General features: G+C 44.5%; 1 protein-coding gene and 1 non-coding gene across 2 annotated transcripts in view; one reads left to right on the top strand and one right to left on the bottom strand.

The window, feature by feature from the left end:
• Positions 1 to 16,726, bottom strand: part of LOC126188679 (Kv channel-interacting protein 4-like) — a 601,427-nt gene that overhangs the window by 110,617 nt on the left and 474,084 nt on the right. The window lies entirely within an intron of this gene.
• Trnat-ugu (transfer RNA threonine (anticodon UGU)) lies at positions 3,318 to 3,392 on the top strand. Its single transcript has one exon. It is a non-coding gene; the product is annotated as a tRNA-Thr (tRNA).

Here is a 16,726-nt window from a genome sequence, read left to right as displayed (position 1 = left end):
CAGTTATCCGTCGACAGTTGGAGTCTTAATCTCACAAAGACTCATACAGGGCCGGAAAAAATCAGTATATCTGAAAAGACGACGTCGATTTCCACCCAATGACGCCATATGACACCTGGAGGATAATAGATATGCTGTAGTATAGTATAAGGGGCGTTTAAAAAGGAACGAGCCGCAGGCACAACTACAGAGACTAGTACCTGTGTGTTAGAAGTATTGACCCTGGCTGTTGAGAAACTTGTCCCACTGTGACACAAGGTGGTGAATGGCTGTCTCGTAAAATTCCTCGGGTTGTAATGTTAAACAGTTCCGCACGTACAGCTGGACGTCGTATGCCGAGGTGAATCGTTTGCCACTCAGAGCCTCTTTAAGGGGACCAAAAATGGCGTAATCACAGGGAGAGAGGTCCAGACTGTATGGAGGGTGTCCGAGAACCTCCTATTTGAATTTCTGCACGAGTGCCGCGACTGTGTTGGCCGTATGAGGCTTTACTTTGTCGTGGAGCAGAATGACCCCATGGGTGAGATTGCCTGGTCGTTTTGATTTGATCGCTTGACGAAGGGTGGTCAAGGTTTGCGAGTAACGCTGGCAATTTACTGTTGTCCCGTGCTGCAGGAAGTGAATCAGAAAGGGGCCATCTTGGTCAAAGAACAACGTCAGCATAACCTTTCGTGCACTCGTGAGGATGGGCTTTTTTTTCTTTTTTTGGTGGTGGTGACCCTGGATGCTTCCACTGAAGACTTTGTCCTTTTGATTCTGGTTCGAAGTGATGACACCATGACTCATCTTCAGCCAGCGCTCGTGCCAGGAACGCATTCCCTTCCCGAGCATAGCGCTGCAGATGAGCAAGACAGTGTGCCATTCAATGGCTCTGAGCACTATCGGACTTAACTTCTGAGGCCATCAGTCCCCTAGAACTTAGAACTACTTAAACCCAACTAACGTAAGCACATCACACACATCCATGCCCGAGGCATGATTCGAACCTGAGACCGTAGCGGTCGCGCGGTTCCAGACTGTAGCGCCTAGAACCGCTTGGTCACCACGGCTGGCCAACTGGGCCATTCGACATGTGGTTAAAGTCTGTGGGGCATCCATTGGGTTCAAATGGCTCTGAGCGCTATGCGACTTAACTTCTGAGGTCATACACACATCCATGCCCGAGGCAGGATTCGAACCTGCGACCGTAGCGGTCGCTCGGCTCCAGACTGTAGCGCCTAGAACCGCAACGGCCACTCCGGCCGGCCACCCACTGGGCACACATTTTGCGCATGTACAGTCGTTCCTTCAAGATGGTGTGAAGACTTCCGACGCTCAATGCGACCACGGCGGCTGCGGCTTTCACTGTCACTCGGCGGTCCTGGGTAATGAGTGCATCCACCAGCTGGACGGTGTCATCAATAATGCAGTGTGGTGCTCCAGACCGTGCATAATCGGCTAACGACACCCGTCCTTTCAAGAAGCGCTTGTGCCACGCCTTGATCCTTGCAAGGGACATGCAGTGTTTGCCGTACACTTGTGACATTCGTCGACGAATGTCCGTTCCTCCTACTCCTTCCGCTGTCAGAAAACGTATACACCTCTTTGGTGTTCTGTTGACGCCTCAATGTCATTATCTGCAATGCGATTGGCAGCGTTGGACGATTGATGCATACTGCTGCTACCTCTGTATAGTCACGTGACGTGCACGCGTTCCCTCTAGCGACAGGCTGTGAACTTCCACGCTCTGGTCGGAACCACACCTCGTTACACACGCCACGATATTACCCTCCTGTCAACGGTTTGCGCATTCCAGACTCCGGGTCGTTTCTTTTTGCACGCGCCTTATAGAAATACGCCAACCGACAGCGTAATGGTGTAGTAGCCAGAGCCCCATCTGTGCCTACTCTTTAATGGGGAATGCTCCCAGCCAGAAGGCTCAGTGTGGTGCAAATTTGTGAAGCAAGCAGGCAACCATGCCAAGGAGACTCAATCATACTTCTTACAGCCAAATAAGCGAGTTTTGAAAGGGATCAAAACTGTGGCCTTCCGAGTGGCGGATTACCTACAAGTTGAACGTGCTACGCCAGTTTGTCAACAATACTAATATCACTGGTCACGTGAACATTCTCACACTCCTAGGTGAGGTTCTGGACGTCCACGCAGACAGACTCCCGTCAGGATCGTCATATTGTTGGGGCAGTAGTCTCAGATCGCACAGATACCACAGCACAGATAAGAGGGCTTGTGTGCCCAGGTTTTTCAACACTAACTATTGCAAACGGATTATTAGGAGTGGGACTACTGGCACGCACACCTCCAGTCCATCTTCCACTCACCCCACAGCTCTGTCGTTCATGGTTCGAGTAGTGGCGACGAACGATCACTTGGAAGATGGAATGGCTCGCTGTGGTCTTCAGCGATGCTAGCAGGTTCTGTCTGCACGCATGTGATGGTCGTTAACGACGTAGGCCTGGTGAGTGCTGTCTCTTAGAGTGCAACCGTCCACGACACGCTGGCCCCACCTCAGATCTTACCGTCTGGGGTGCGACAAGCTACAACTCTCGTTCACATTTGGTATTTTTGGAGGGGATGCTAAACAGCCCTCGGTACGTGCAGAATGTAGTTAGACCAGTTCTTTTGCCGTTTTTTAAAAATAGGAACGTAATGTGTTGTTCCAGCAGGATAATGCTCGCCCACACACTGCCCTTGAAACTCAGCGTGCTCTGCAAGATGTGCAGCAGCATCGTTGGCCAGCATGATCTGGACTTGTCTCCAATCGAGCACTTGTGGGATATGATGGGACGAGAAGTGACACGAGTGACACGTCAACCAACAACTCGTACAGAAATATGTGAACAGATCGAGCAGGCAGGGAATAACGTATCCCAGGACATTATTCACCACCTCTATGATCGACTGTATGCCAGAGTGAGCGCCTGCATTGCTGCCAGTGGAAGCTACACCACGTACTAACGTGAGTGTTTCAGCATGGGTCAGTACCTTGTAACTCAGAACAGCTAATGCTATTGACACATAAAGATAGTCATTTCATGTACTCCATTTGCACTGTTGCAACAACAAATCTTGAGTGAATTGGAAACCTCTAAAAGAGTATACTACTTCTATATGAGGATGGTATCTGTTCTTTCTTCTTCTGTGCTGGATGCACACGCATTGCCCGAACTCTTACGGGACACGGTAAGATTGTCTGCCGCGAGTATTGAGTGTAATGGGCAGGGGCACTACGAAAGTAGTGTGTGGACATTAAGCTAGAAATGTGGGTCTCACGGGGGGGCGTACAAGGGATAAATCCCTGTAGTCGCACTATCCTCTGTGCCCTCGGTGGCTCAGTTGGATAGAGCGTCTGCCCTGTAAGCAGGAGATCCCGGGTTCGAGTCTCGGTCGGGGCACACATTTTCAACTGTCCCCGTTGATGAATATCAACGCCTGTCGACAGCTCAGAGTCTTCATTTCATTATCATTTTATTTTATACTAATTCTTTCCAGCAACGTGTGATACAATTTCATATAAGCAATGCCGACTTTTTTGGACAAGGACAGATTAATGATTACATTCTGAAAGAAGCACAGCGTGTAAAATTTCTTGGGGTCCAGCTGGATAACAAGTTAAAATTGAATCAGCACATGGATAAATTAACTAGGAAGCTAAGATTAGCGTGTTAGGCCTTGGAAGCATCTCTCATTGTATTGGTGTAAAGAATGTTCGCTTATTTTGTATATTTGAAATACTTGCTGTAGTACGGAATTATCTTCTCAGACAGTGCACTGTAAGTAAATGACGTATTTGCTTATCAGAAGCGAGCAGTAAGAATGTTGTGTAAAGTAAGTATGAGAGAAAGGAAAATTTTTAAAATAAACAATTGCAACAGAAAACTCCTAACAATACGAGATAATTTCCGTATACAAACTGCCTAGACCATGAACTAGAAAGTAATAAATGACCAAATTAAAATAAATAACATTCACTGATTATTTTACACAAAAAACAACAAAAAAACCCTGATATAGAACATAATCAGATAAATAATAATGTACTTAGTCTCCCCCATTATTGACACTACCGTTTAACAAAACTGTCAGTCTTTGTCTCAGCGCATCCATGATCACACACACACACACACACACACACACACACACACACACACACACACACAAATGTGTGGACATAGCAAACAAACGAATATTAAAATGCCTACAAATACCACATCGCAAATTAAAGGCGATCCGGAACTTAACAACACGTCCGTCAGTAATCACACACAACCAACACACTCTGAAGGTGAAGTGCTTTTGTGAGACGTGCACGCAAATGTTGATAATTGTACATTCCGGTGTAAACTGGACAGCGAGGTACGATTCCAGAAAGTATCCGGACCCTATCAGGGGACATTGTATTGGGAATGCAGGAGGATGACGTAAGTTATCTTCAATCAGAAAGATTCCCAACAATTAGTAATTAAAAGATGTTTAGTAAATATGAGGAGATACTTAGCTTGAAGGATGCTTCTTCTAGCACAATTAGACGTTTGAAATTGTTCCATGTTCTCTAAAATATTACAACTGTGTCAGTGTGCCGCTGAATGATGCCTACGTACAGTGCAGAGCAGGCCTACGATGCCTTCGGAGCCTAAGTCTCGGATACTACGGACGAACTCTGTAGCTCGTAGACTCGGCGGTAACTGGAGGCTGTACACGAGTCGGCGCACTGAAGAGAATTGCCCGCCGTAGCTCAATGCTTCAGTATTTTAAACTTGTGATAAGATGCTAAGGGATCAAACTGCTGACGCCATCGGTCCCTAAGCTTGTACACAGTTTAATGTAACTTAAACTAACCTACGCTAAGGACAACACACACAGCCATTCCCGAGAGAGGACTCGAACCTCAGATGGGGGGAGCCGCGCGAACCGTGACAAGGCGCCCTAGACTCTCGGCTATCCCGCGCGGCCGCTCCGGTATACAGGATGTTACAAAAAGGTACGGCCAAACTTTCAGGAAACATTCCTCACACACAAAGAGAGAAAATATGTTATGTGGACATGTGTCCGGAAACGCTTACTTTCCATGTTAGAGCTCGTTTTATTTCTTCTCTTGAAATCACATTAATCATGGAATGGAAACACACAGCAACAGAACGTACCAGCGTGACTTCAAACACTTTGTTACAGGAAATGTTCAAAATGTCCTCCGTTAGCGAGGATACATGCATCCACCCTCCGTCGCATGGAATCCCTGATGCGCTGATGCAGCCCTGGGGAATGGCGTATTGTATCACAGCTGTCCACAATACGAGCACGAAGAGTCTCTACATTTGGTACCGGGGATGCGTAGACAAGAGCTTTCAAATGCCCCCATAAATGAAAGTCAAGAGGGTTGAGGTCAGGAGAGCGTGGAGGCCATGGAATTGGTCCGCCTCTACCAATCCACCGGTCACCGAATCTGTTGTTGAGAAGCGTACGAACACTTCGACTGAAATGTGCAAGAGCTCCATCGTGCATGAACCACATGTTGTGCCGTACTTGTAAAGGCACATGTTCTAGCAGCACAGGTAGAGTATGCCGAATGAAATCATGGCGGTGAATCGGGGAAGTACGGTACATACTGACCAAACTAAAATGAGCTGTAACATGGAAATTATGCGTTTCCGGACACATGTCCACATAACATCTTTTCTTTATTTGTGTGTGAGGAATGTTTCCTGAAAGTTTGGCCGTACCTTTTTGCAACACCCTGTATAACAAGGCATCGACCAGTCGCTATCCACACTCTTGATGCCCTTGGGTTGGTAGCTCCGGTCCCTAGCGGATCTCGGTATAGCTCGTACTGCCAACCCATACAGCTGCTGCGCTACAAGTGTGTGGAGGGCGGCTTATCGACTGCGGTGCGTTACTCTCTGGAGTCATGAATACCATCACCACACATCAAATGGGGTGTGTCCTTAGTGACTTCTTGAACTCAGCGAGAGATACTTTCAATGAGGTGTCAGAATGTCTGTGGAGGGATGGCGCCCGTTATTCCTCAACTGATGAAGCCAGAAAAGGTACTCATGTTGGACTTTTAAATTGTGCCAAAGATGTTCCACTGGATTCAGGTCGAGACTATGCTCAGGCCAGTCAATTTCAGGAGTGTTATTGTCCACAAACCATTGCCTCACATGTGCTGCTTTATGACGGGGTGCATTGTCATTCTGTTACAAACAATTATCGTAGCCGAACTCTTGCTCTACTGTACGCCGGACACAATGCTGTAAGATCAGATCCTCCCGCATTTAGCGTTTTCGTAAGCACAGTAGGAGGACCATACCCTAAGCACGAAAAGCACCCCCTTACCGTAACATCATCTCCTCCGTACTTTACTGCTGGCGCTACACACGTTGGCAGGTCACGTTCTCCAAGTATTCGCCAAACCTGAATCCTTCCGTCAGGTTGCCACGGGGTACAGCGTGATTCATCACTGCAAATCACTCGCTTCCAGTCGTCCACTATTCAGTGGCATCGTTCTTAGCACCACCTCAAGCGTCGCTTAGCACAGACTACAGAAATGTATGGTTTATGACGAGCTGCTCGAGAATTACGTCCTATTCTTTTTTAATTCCCTATGCACAGTTATTGTGCTAGCCGGATTACTGGCAGCACTTTGGAACTTACGTGTAATTCCTATCGCTGATTTCATGCAATTTTGTTGCAATCATGCTCCGCAATGTTCGATGATCCCTGAGGTCTGCCTATTCTTTGTTTAGCTGCGGTTAAACCTTCGCGTTTGCTCTTCACAGCCACATCACCAACAGTCAAATTGGGCAGTTTTAGGAAGGTTGAAATGACCTGATGGGATTGTTACTTTGGTGACATCCAGTGACTGATCCACGTTCGAAGTCGATGACCTCTTCTGGCGGACCCGAATGCTTGCACTGCTTCTATACTGACAACGTGGTGCTCCCCTCCTGCTTTTGAAGTGGCGGGTCCGCTTCTCGTATTATACAGTAGTACTGCATTACACAAGGTGTCTAGATACTTTTGGTCAGATAACGTACGTGCGATAACAAGTTCCCAAAAATATTTTATGTTGAATGAACCAGTAATTTAACCCTACGATACTTGTATCTTAAAAGTTGGTTCTTAGCTAACAACAAGAGAAGAACAAAAAAACTGTTCAAATGGTTCAAATGGCTCTGAGCACTATGGGACTCAACTGCTGAGGTCATTAGTCCCCTAGAACTTAGAACTAGTTAAACCTAACTAACCTAAGGACATCACAAACATCCATGCCCGAGGCAGGATTCGAACCTGCGACCGTAGCGGTCTTGCGGTTCCAGACTGCAGCGCCTTTAACCGCACGGCCACTTCGGCCGGCAAAAAAACTGTAATATGTATGAAAACACATTTATTAGAAACATACAACAAAAATGATTCACTTTTCCTGCAAAACCGTTAATAACATCAAGTGATGAAAGTTAATGTGTTGTGTCCATCACACTGTGAACGTAATTTACAATAGCAGATACTACCCTATGTCACAAACAAAACTGTCATCAAAATTCAGGGCTCTTTACTTGGTAGAGTTGGATGGGTGACGATCCAGGCCGCCATGTGCTGTTGCCGGTTTTCGGGGTGCACTCAGTCTCGTGATGCCAATTGAGGAGCCACTCGACCGAATAGTAGCGGCTTCGGTCAGGAATACCATCATAACGACCGGGAGAGCGGTGTGCTGACCCTACGCCCCTCCTATCCGCATCCTCCACTGAGGATGACACGGCGGTCGGATGGTCCCGGTAGGCCACTCCACCACGCTACAGTGCACCCCTAGTATCTTGGCTCTGCTTCCTCCTGTCGGTGGCTGTGCGCACGGGTCACCTGCTTCACTTGTTACCTATCAGTTCGCATTAAATATTTTGACAGTAGAAGATGTTTTTACATTTTGCTACACATTTCGTTATTTCTCCTAAATATTGGAAGTGAAGCCAATCTCTTGAATAATAAGGTTTAAGGTTCACGTTTCTGATTAAACCGTTTTTGATGTTTAGTTAAAATGTTATTTGGTTAATGAAATGTAGGCTCTAGTTAGGTAAACTGGACCCCCTTCATTTGCCTAAACAGGGCCCCCTACTTTCTCATCTTTAAACTCTGCCTGTTTTAATGCATAATCTTACTGTCTGCAATTCTATTGCAAATTCCAACAGGATAATGGGAAAGTTAATCAAAGAATGTCGAGTCCGTCTAAAATGACTAAAGCTACTGATGTAGTCCAGAAAAAGAAGATGGGTTGGAAGAAAGCCAGTGAACAGTTCAGTGTTCAAAAATTAACATTAACGAGGTTGTACAACATGAAATGTGGCACATCTGAGGAATTAATAAAAACAAAAAGAAGTAGACCTACAATTTTGGGTAAAGGTCTTGAAGAAGAGCTGGTTTAATATTGTCTTGCTATGGAAATTTCTTTCTTTGGGCTTACTCGTAATGACATGTGAAGAATGATTAAACAATTGGCAGAGAGAAATAGCACTGAACACTCATTCAAACACGAAATTTCTGGGAGAAAGTGGGTTAATCCTTTTTTTAAACTCCACAAAACCAAACTGTCAGATAGAAAGTCTAGAGTACCATCTTGTGGGGTCAGCAAAGAAAACACAGAAATTCTGTAATCTTCCAGAAGACGTTGTCTTATACCTACTCTGAAGCTAGATTATATTTCCTCTGATTTAATACTTTTTCCAATTTTATTTACAGCTATTTTGATTACCTTTAGAAGGGATTCGAGTGAAATTATTTTTCAAACTCGGAAGTGCAAAGTTTCTGAAAATAATTTATTTTCATAATAACTTTTAATTATATTTTCCAAACGTCAAATGTAAATATTGCAAGACACTATAAAGTAAATACATCCATGTTCTGAAACATAATTTTTTAATATTTTCTGTTTCTCAAACACCAGGAACAAAATGGGGTTAGGTTTTGGGCACTTTCCTCTATACATTGACTTTGTAACGCAAAACTGTAACAAATAGTACGTAAACAAGCTTTTTAAATTTTGCTCACAAATATCTAAGACTCATTTGTGAATGTGGCAACACTATCAACAAACAAAAAACAGTTTGTTGATTTAGTTTTGGAAACAGTTATATCTTAAACTCATTTGCCTCGCAAAAGCGGGCCGCTGTGGCCGAGCGGTTCCAGGCGCTTCAGTTCGGAACCGCGCTGCTGCTCCGGTCGCAGTTTCGAATCCTGCCTCGGGCATGGATGTGTGTGATGTCCTTAGGGTAGTTAGGTTTAAGTAGTTCTAAGTCTGTGGGACTGATGACCTCAGATATAAAGTTCCATAGTGCTTAGAGCCATTTGAACCATTCGACTCGCAAAGCGTTAAAATACGTAACAAAGCCAACTACAACATTACGCTACAATTTGTTGGTGACGCCCATAAAGTCAACATACACACGTTTAAGTACGTGCTGGTGGCAGTAGCTATATTAATATCAGACAAAATGTAATAAACGAAGCCAGTAATGGTTCTCAAAGCTGTTTCCAGTACTATGTTTTCACGTTTTAGGGCCCACAAAATCGAAACCATTAAAACGCAATCACATCCCATATTTGCCAAGGAACAATTGCAGTGGCAGCTTTTCTAGTACAGAAAATGGTTCATTATCACATTCTCTCCTAAAATGGTGACTGCTGAAGTGAATCATCACTGAAGAACTTCTAAAAAACATCAGATGACGAAATTTCGTTTTTTATACCATCAGTGGAACATAGCTTCAAGAGGCTTAAAATCTACCTAATGAAAGAAGAATGGAAATCTATATCAGCCAGATGACAATTTTTTCACTGAGGTGTCTTTGGGCCAAATGACTATGTTTTTGCTGTAACGCACTCGGCTTGGAAGTTCTCTAATTGGCCTATTTGCTAGAAATTATACAGAAAAGGAGGTAGGGTGAGGAGAGGGGCGTGGGGGGAAGGGAATTCACTTTGGAGTTGTAGAGGCAGAGAGGATACGGGATGGAGGGGTTGCAGACGGGATGGAAGGGGAGGAGGGAAGATGGGAAAGAGAGCGGAGGATAGAAAGCGTGAGGTGGGAGGTCAAAGGTCGGACCGAAAGGTCAATGTTCAGATTCTGCCCAAAGTCGCAATAGGCTTTCTAATGAAATTGCTTGAAAATCAGCAGCAATATATTGCTGCTCTTGTGTGTGTATGTGTGTGTGTGTGTGTGTGTGTGTGTTTGTGTGTGTGTGTGTGTGTGTGTCTGAGAGGGGTGGGGATTTAATCTGGATGTGTAAGTGGCTGGCACTGTCAAAGGTTAACCCTCCATTTCCGATGCGGGGCGAACCATTGGCAATGCGAGCCACTCGTGCTGTTGAGACGTCAGAAAGATCGTCAAACAAACGTTGGCCATAGATCAAAGGACAGTCATAACAGGCCATACGTCAAAAAGAGCTCACGGAAGCCTCAACAGTTTTGTAAAGTTGACATCGTTTGCTCAGACATATCAATAATGAAAAATATTGCGTATAAATAAAGCAAGTACTTAGTATGAAAAGGTAATGAATCCGCAGGGGGACCTGCATCTCAGTCTAAAACGAAATGCATTATTACATATTTCATAAGTGAAGTGAGTCATTGCCAGTTATCATCTATTTGTACTCATATTAAACAGACTCGTACTGAAATATAACAATGTATTTCGCTCAACAGGTCTTTAAATATAGAAATCAGGAAAAACATCTGCATTTTTTAGTGTTGCATGTAGTCAAATTTGACAACACGAGTGCGTGTCGAAAGTGACGGATTATCGATTTCGGGAAATGTGTAGCAAATGCTTGTCAGTTTTCTGCAGAATGTACGCCGTAAAGATACTGTCTGTTACCATTTACACGAACAAAATTGTGAGAAAAATTATGACATCGGTAGCTTACGTGAAGGAAGCAATTATTTTGTCTTGGAGACGTTTCGTAATGAGGTATTGCAACGTCTTACACGTCTGACAATTCCCTGCTTCTATAACTGCGTACAGGCTCAAGATGCAAACGGTAGGAATCTGCATCATAGTTCTACGTTCGTATGGTAGAGAGTTCACGGTGGGGGATCTCTGTAGCCAACTGTATCTTCGTTTCTTTGCTCTGACGTAGCAAGGGCCCCACACACGAGCGATGTGGTCTGCAGTCGGTCGCTCGCTTTGACGCCGCCACACGAGAGCGATGTACCAAACGATTTCGGCTAGCATTTCGTACGCGACTGCGTGGAGAAGTTCAGTTATGGTAGATCTACATCTGCATTCTGCAAGTCGCCTTAAGGTGCGTGGTACCTTTCCTGTTACAGTCATGATTTGTTGGCGGAAAGAACGATTGTTGGTAAGCCTCGGTTAAGCTCATATCTCACTAATTTTACCTTCATGGTCTTTTCTTTAGATGTACGTAGCAGGTAGCAACATATTTGTTGACTCTTCTAGGACAGTACGCTCTCAGAACTTTTATAGTAAACCACAGTGTCATGCAGAACACGTATCTTGCAGTGTCTCCTTCTGGACTTGGTTGAACAACTCCGTGAGGCCTTCGTGCTTTTTAACGAGCCTGCAACGAAACGCGCTACTCATCTTTGGAACTTCTCTAATTCTTCTATCAGTCCTATACGGTACGGATCCCAGTCTGACTGGAGATATTCAACTATTGGTCGGGTTTTTAAGCTACTTCCGTTGTGGATGGTCTACGCTTCCTTAGGATTCTTTCAGTGAATCTCAGTCTGGCATCTTCCGTACCCGTTATTAGTTTTATGTGGCTGTTCCACTTTAAATAGCTTTGTACGCATACATCCCAGATGTTTTATGGATGTGACAGCTTCCACTGATAATACTGCAATCGTATGATTATACGAAGATGGGTCTTCGTGCCCATTTAGGCGCAGCTCGTTATTTGTTTATGTTGTGGGTCACCTAACAGTCCCTGCACTAAACGCCGATCCTCTGCAGGCCTTTCTGCATTTCTCTGCAATTTTCTAGCGTCACGACGCTCTGCGAACAACACCATCGTCCGGAAAAATCCTCATGGAACTTGAGACGTTATCCACTTGGTTACTTAAATACGTTGTGAAAGATAATGGTCCTATACTACATGGTCCCGTATAAACATTATATTTCATTGTTATTTTTATTAAGTCCTGCACAGTTAAACATGTGGACAGTGGCAATGTACAGGGTTTGTAACTATTGTAGGTGCAAAAGGAAGGGGAGAGTAGAGTACAATGAAACAGCAAATAATCATAATAAACATAGCTACGGAAACAATGGTTTCTCCAATACGATCTATTCACAAGTGTAGCAATGCCAGTGTTACAACACTGTTAATGCCTAACGTTACATTTCCTTCGAAACATCGCAAGTGAGTTGACCAAGAGGTAAACCTATGTCCGCAATTGCTGCGCAAACACTGTCTCCACGTACGCGTACACCATAATTACTCTACCACGCAAACACTAGAGCTAGACTCGTCTGGTATTGGACGTCCCGGGGTGGGGGTCATTGGGAGCCGGCCCGCGCAACAACTCTGGGTTCGGTGTGGGGCGGCGGTGAGGTGGGTGGTCTGCTGTAGCTGGTGTGGGGTTGTGAACCACTGAGGGCTACGGCGGGACGAAGCATCTCCGTCGTATCTAGGTCCCCGGTTCAATACACACAATACAAAAGAGTTAAACAGTCATCGTTACCTTCGTACCTAAATACTGGTAAATAACGTTTCGACAACAAGCGTAACGGTCGTGAGCCACCAATACTATGATCTCCCATGTCCCGCGACTTAAACCTGTTGAATTTTTTGTATAGGGATATTTAATAGCTTTGGCGTACTCCAGCCATGAAGGTAGTATCAATTAACTCCGGAATGTGTGGCCGAGCGGTTCTGGGCGTTACAGTCTGGAACCGCGCGACCACTACGGTCGCATGTTCGAATCCTGCCTCAGGCATGGATGTGTGTGATGTCCTTAGGTTAGTTAGGTTTAAGTGGTTCTAAGTTCTAGGGGACTGATGACCTCGGAAGTTAAGTCCCATAGTCTTCAGAGCCATTTGCAACTCCGGAAACATATTTTGCATGGTTGTCAATGCATCTGGAACATGCCAGGGCCTTTTGAACTTGTAAGGGAATAGACAAGGAGCCACGATGAAACCTGTCCTCGCATGAACAGTGGCTATTAGGAGAACTACACTTCACAGATAAAAGTTCCCATCTATGAGATAGGCGACCATCGAGAATTGGCACTTAATGAATTGTGGAAGGTCTTGGTCGAAGTTTAATTTATTGACGCGCTTCGGTACATCATCATCATCAGAACATAGAGAGAATATATGTAGGTGCTGTTTTCCATACCTTACGTGCCCACCACTGCTGTGAGGCTCATTCAATTAAATTGCGAGGAAGGCCTTCCACAATTCAGCAAGTGCCTCTAAGGAACACTTACTGTAATTCGTTTGTCCTCAAGTGCGTATTTGTAATTTGGATCCTCAGTGACTCTGTACTAAGTCGTATTGGGGAAACGACTGGTTTCCGGACCTATGTTTATTAGGATTATTTCCTTATTTCGTTGTCCTCTACTTATTAGGATTATTTTCTTATTTCATTGTCCTGTACTGGACCATTTCGTTTGTACCTATAATAGTCGAACATCTTGTATATTTGGAGCAGGGGATAGAGGGTGACGAGACAGGAACCTAGAAAACAAGAAGCCTTCATATTGAACGGCAAAAAAAAATCTGAAAGGGTGTTGGTGTCACTGTTATCCAAAAACAGAAACCCCGATGATAATTCATAGCCGCGCGGGATTAGCCGAGCGGTCTAGGGCGCTGCAGTCATGAACTATGCGGCTGGTCCCGGCGGAGGTTCGAGTCCTCCCTCGGGCATGGGTGTGTGTGTTTGTCCTTAGGATAATTTAGGTTAAGTAGTGTGTAAACTTAGGGACTGATGACCTTAGTAGTTAAGTCCCATAAGATTTCACACACATTTGAACATTTTTGATAATTCATATTTTGAAAGTCACTCTAAAACGTGACCAGACTTTAACACTCGCAGAATTGAAACCCGGATCCTCGCCTTACTGGAACGGACTGGAAAACATGACTGTTCTCTGAACGAACTGTGGTGCGAGATGAAACAGCTTTGCATGAAAAGCTAAATCATCAGTCGAATGAAAACTGTTCATCGTCAGAACATGCTAGCTGTTTAAATACGAGATACGCCCCTTTCATCTTGGATCGTAGGTCGTAGAGTGAAATTTGTTTACGTTACGTATGAATTCTGAATATCGTTTCCGCAGAAGTGAGATGGAAGAAAACGGAAGCGCCTTTTCAGAACCGTCAGAGCTGAACATAAAAGAGTTTTTCGCTTAGCCGGGAAACAAAAACAAAAAAAGAAAAAAAAAACAAAAAATGAGCCTAGCAGTACCCCGGGCAAGCAAGTAAAGAAAAAAGAAATCGAAAGGACCGTGAATTTCAGAGCCGGAGGGAGCAGCCTTCTTTTTTTTTATGAAAAACAAAAACAATAATGGCGTCCTAAAAACGTTGTGGCGCGGCTCGTCGCGTCACCAGATGGATTTCATTTCCACTTGCTGCATTTCCTTTCCCCCCATCCCGCCCACCCCGCGCACGGCGTGTGCCATTGGTGCGTAGGGTGGTATTTCACGGGTTGCCGTGTCAGTCTGCAGCAGGTGCGATGAGTAGGGTGGGGCTGAGAGAGGAGGGGGGAGGCGTGGACACAGCGAATGCGGCAGCGGCGCGCACAATGGAAGGGGGGAGGGGGGAATATTTTGCGATTCCGGCCGAGCCTTCGACCCGCATAGCGAAGCGCTGCCGATCGGAATGCCGGCCCCACGGCAGAATCCCCTATTACGGGCCCCGGAATCCATTGGCAGCGTCAGAAGGGAAGGTGGAGGGGGTGAGTGGATCAGAGAACTACGACGCGCCGGCCAATAGCCGTACAGTGCATCTCCGCGAGGGCGCCCATGCGCTGTTCTGCTGGTGAAAACGCGGACCAGTCTCAACAAACAGCACTCTCATTGACGCTGTTTTAAGTAACCTCAAGGAGACTGCGATGAGTCTGTGGCAGAGATTTGAAGCGAAAGAGTACAAATCTAATGCTGAGGATTGCATATACTAAAAGTTAAGGTGCCACTAGCTTCCTTCCTTCCCGTTGTAGTCCTGCAAGTGCAACCAGTCTGAGAACGGTGGCGCTGCAGCCAATTCCTGTCAATCGAGCCACTCTGTGTTGCTGAAGCGTGCTGGAGTAAGACTAGTCGTGACAGAATATACTCCATCCCCGTGTCCTGTTTTCTTGTACTGCCGTCACAGACTTAATGTGTTGAAAATGTATGTATGTCATCGTAATTGTTACACACTGCCTAGGTAACGGTTGATAAACTACAGATTCTAGTATAATTTAAACGTTTTAACAGCACATGCCAGGAAACTTCTCAGGTTATACGACTTATACGACAAGCATCATCATAGTTAATCCAGGGTGCACGAAATATTTATGAATTATTCACAAACCATCTTCGTAAATCAGTCTAGCTATAAAGGAAAATCGTATCAAAATTCCTACAGAAGTTTTCGAGATTTGCCATCACATATAGACAGAAAAGTGCGACGGAGTACTTCGATTTGTAATATATGGTGATGATAGTGATACATAGAAATTAATAACTAATGTAACTAAAGCAAAATCTCGTACCTCATACAAACATAAACTACCTGAACCACTGCACGATGCAGCATCTTTATATACTGGAAACTGATTTTTGGGGTGCCTCTAAGGCAGTTGTAGCGTTCTTTCCCCATCACGAGCGCTGCTTGCTCTTCGTCTTACAGACGGATTATGTTCTGCACAAACTGGCTAAAAATTTCTGAAATTTATGTACGTAAAAATGTAAATTATTTTAGTGAAACTTTCTTTGTGGGGGCAAGGGATATCCTGACCTCGTGCTCTTCCCTTCTGAGATTCATACCTGGGTCCAGTCATCGTTGAACTTGCAGAGTGTAATAGGATTTACGATACGAACAACATAACACTGCGATAACCCGTATTATACATCAGCAACGTGACTGAAAAATGTTGTGGAGAAATGTAAGTGGCCAATAGCAGGATTGAAGTACACGTTCCGTGTGGGCACTTAACAAAAAAGGAAAAATTCCTGTGCCATTACACAAGAGGGAAAGTAAAGGATGACACTGAACTCCGTTTACTGTATTGATTTATGAACTCTTTAAAGTAAGTACCGCCATTAGACTGTTTTTTATTTGTAGTGTTACATTTACACGTTCATGATTTCAGCTTTTTAAAGTGCCATTATCAAGTGTTTTTTATGTTATACACATTGTCTAAGGGTCAATGTGTCTAATAGTGTATTTTAAATGCGACAGTATGCCATGTTAGGCACTGTATAACATTAAAACACTTGATAATGGCACTGTAAAGCCGAAATCATGATCGTGTAAATGTAACAATGCAAATAAAAAACGGTCTAATGGCGGTACTAACTTGAAAGAAATATATTATGACTGTGGCCCCACATTATGAAAAAATTATTGGATTTATGAACTGATCGAATTCAGTGTGTTACATTTTTTCACTTGTTATATTTCACTATACACCGCTCTGCATATATATCCATATAAAATTCGGCAACTCCAACTTTAGTAAACGACGCCTGTTATGATGTCTGATACCATTGTGTGTACAAACGACTACTGTGTAATTTGTTT

Source organism: Schistocerca cancellata, chromosome 5 (genome assembly GCF_023864275.1).
Source record: "Schistocerca cancellata isolate TAMUIC-IGC-003103 chromosome 5, iqSchCanc2.1, whole genome shotgun sequence".
Classification (NCBI taxonomy): domain Eukaryota; kingdom Metazoa; phylum Arthropoda; class Insecta; order Orthoptera; family Acrididae; genus Schistocerca; species Schistocerca cancellata.
Note: the sequence above shows the minus strand (reverse complement) of the source record. Positions and strands in the feature narration are given on the sequence as shown.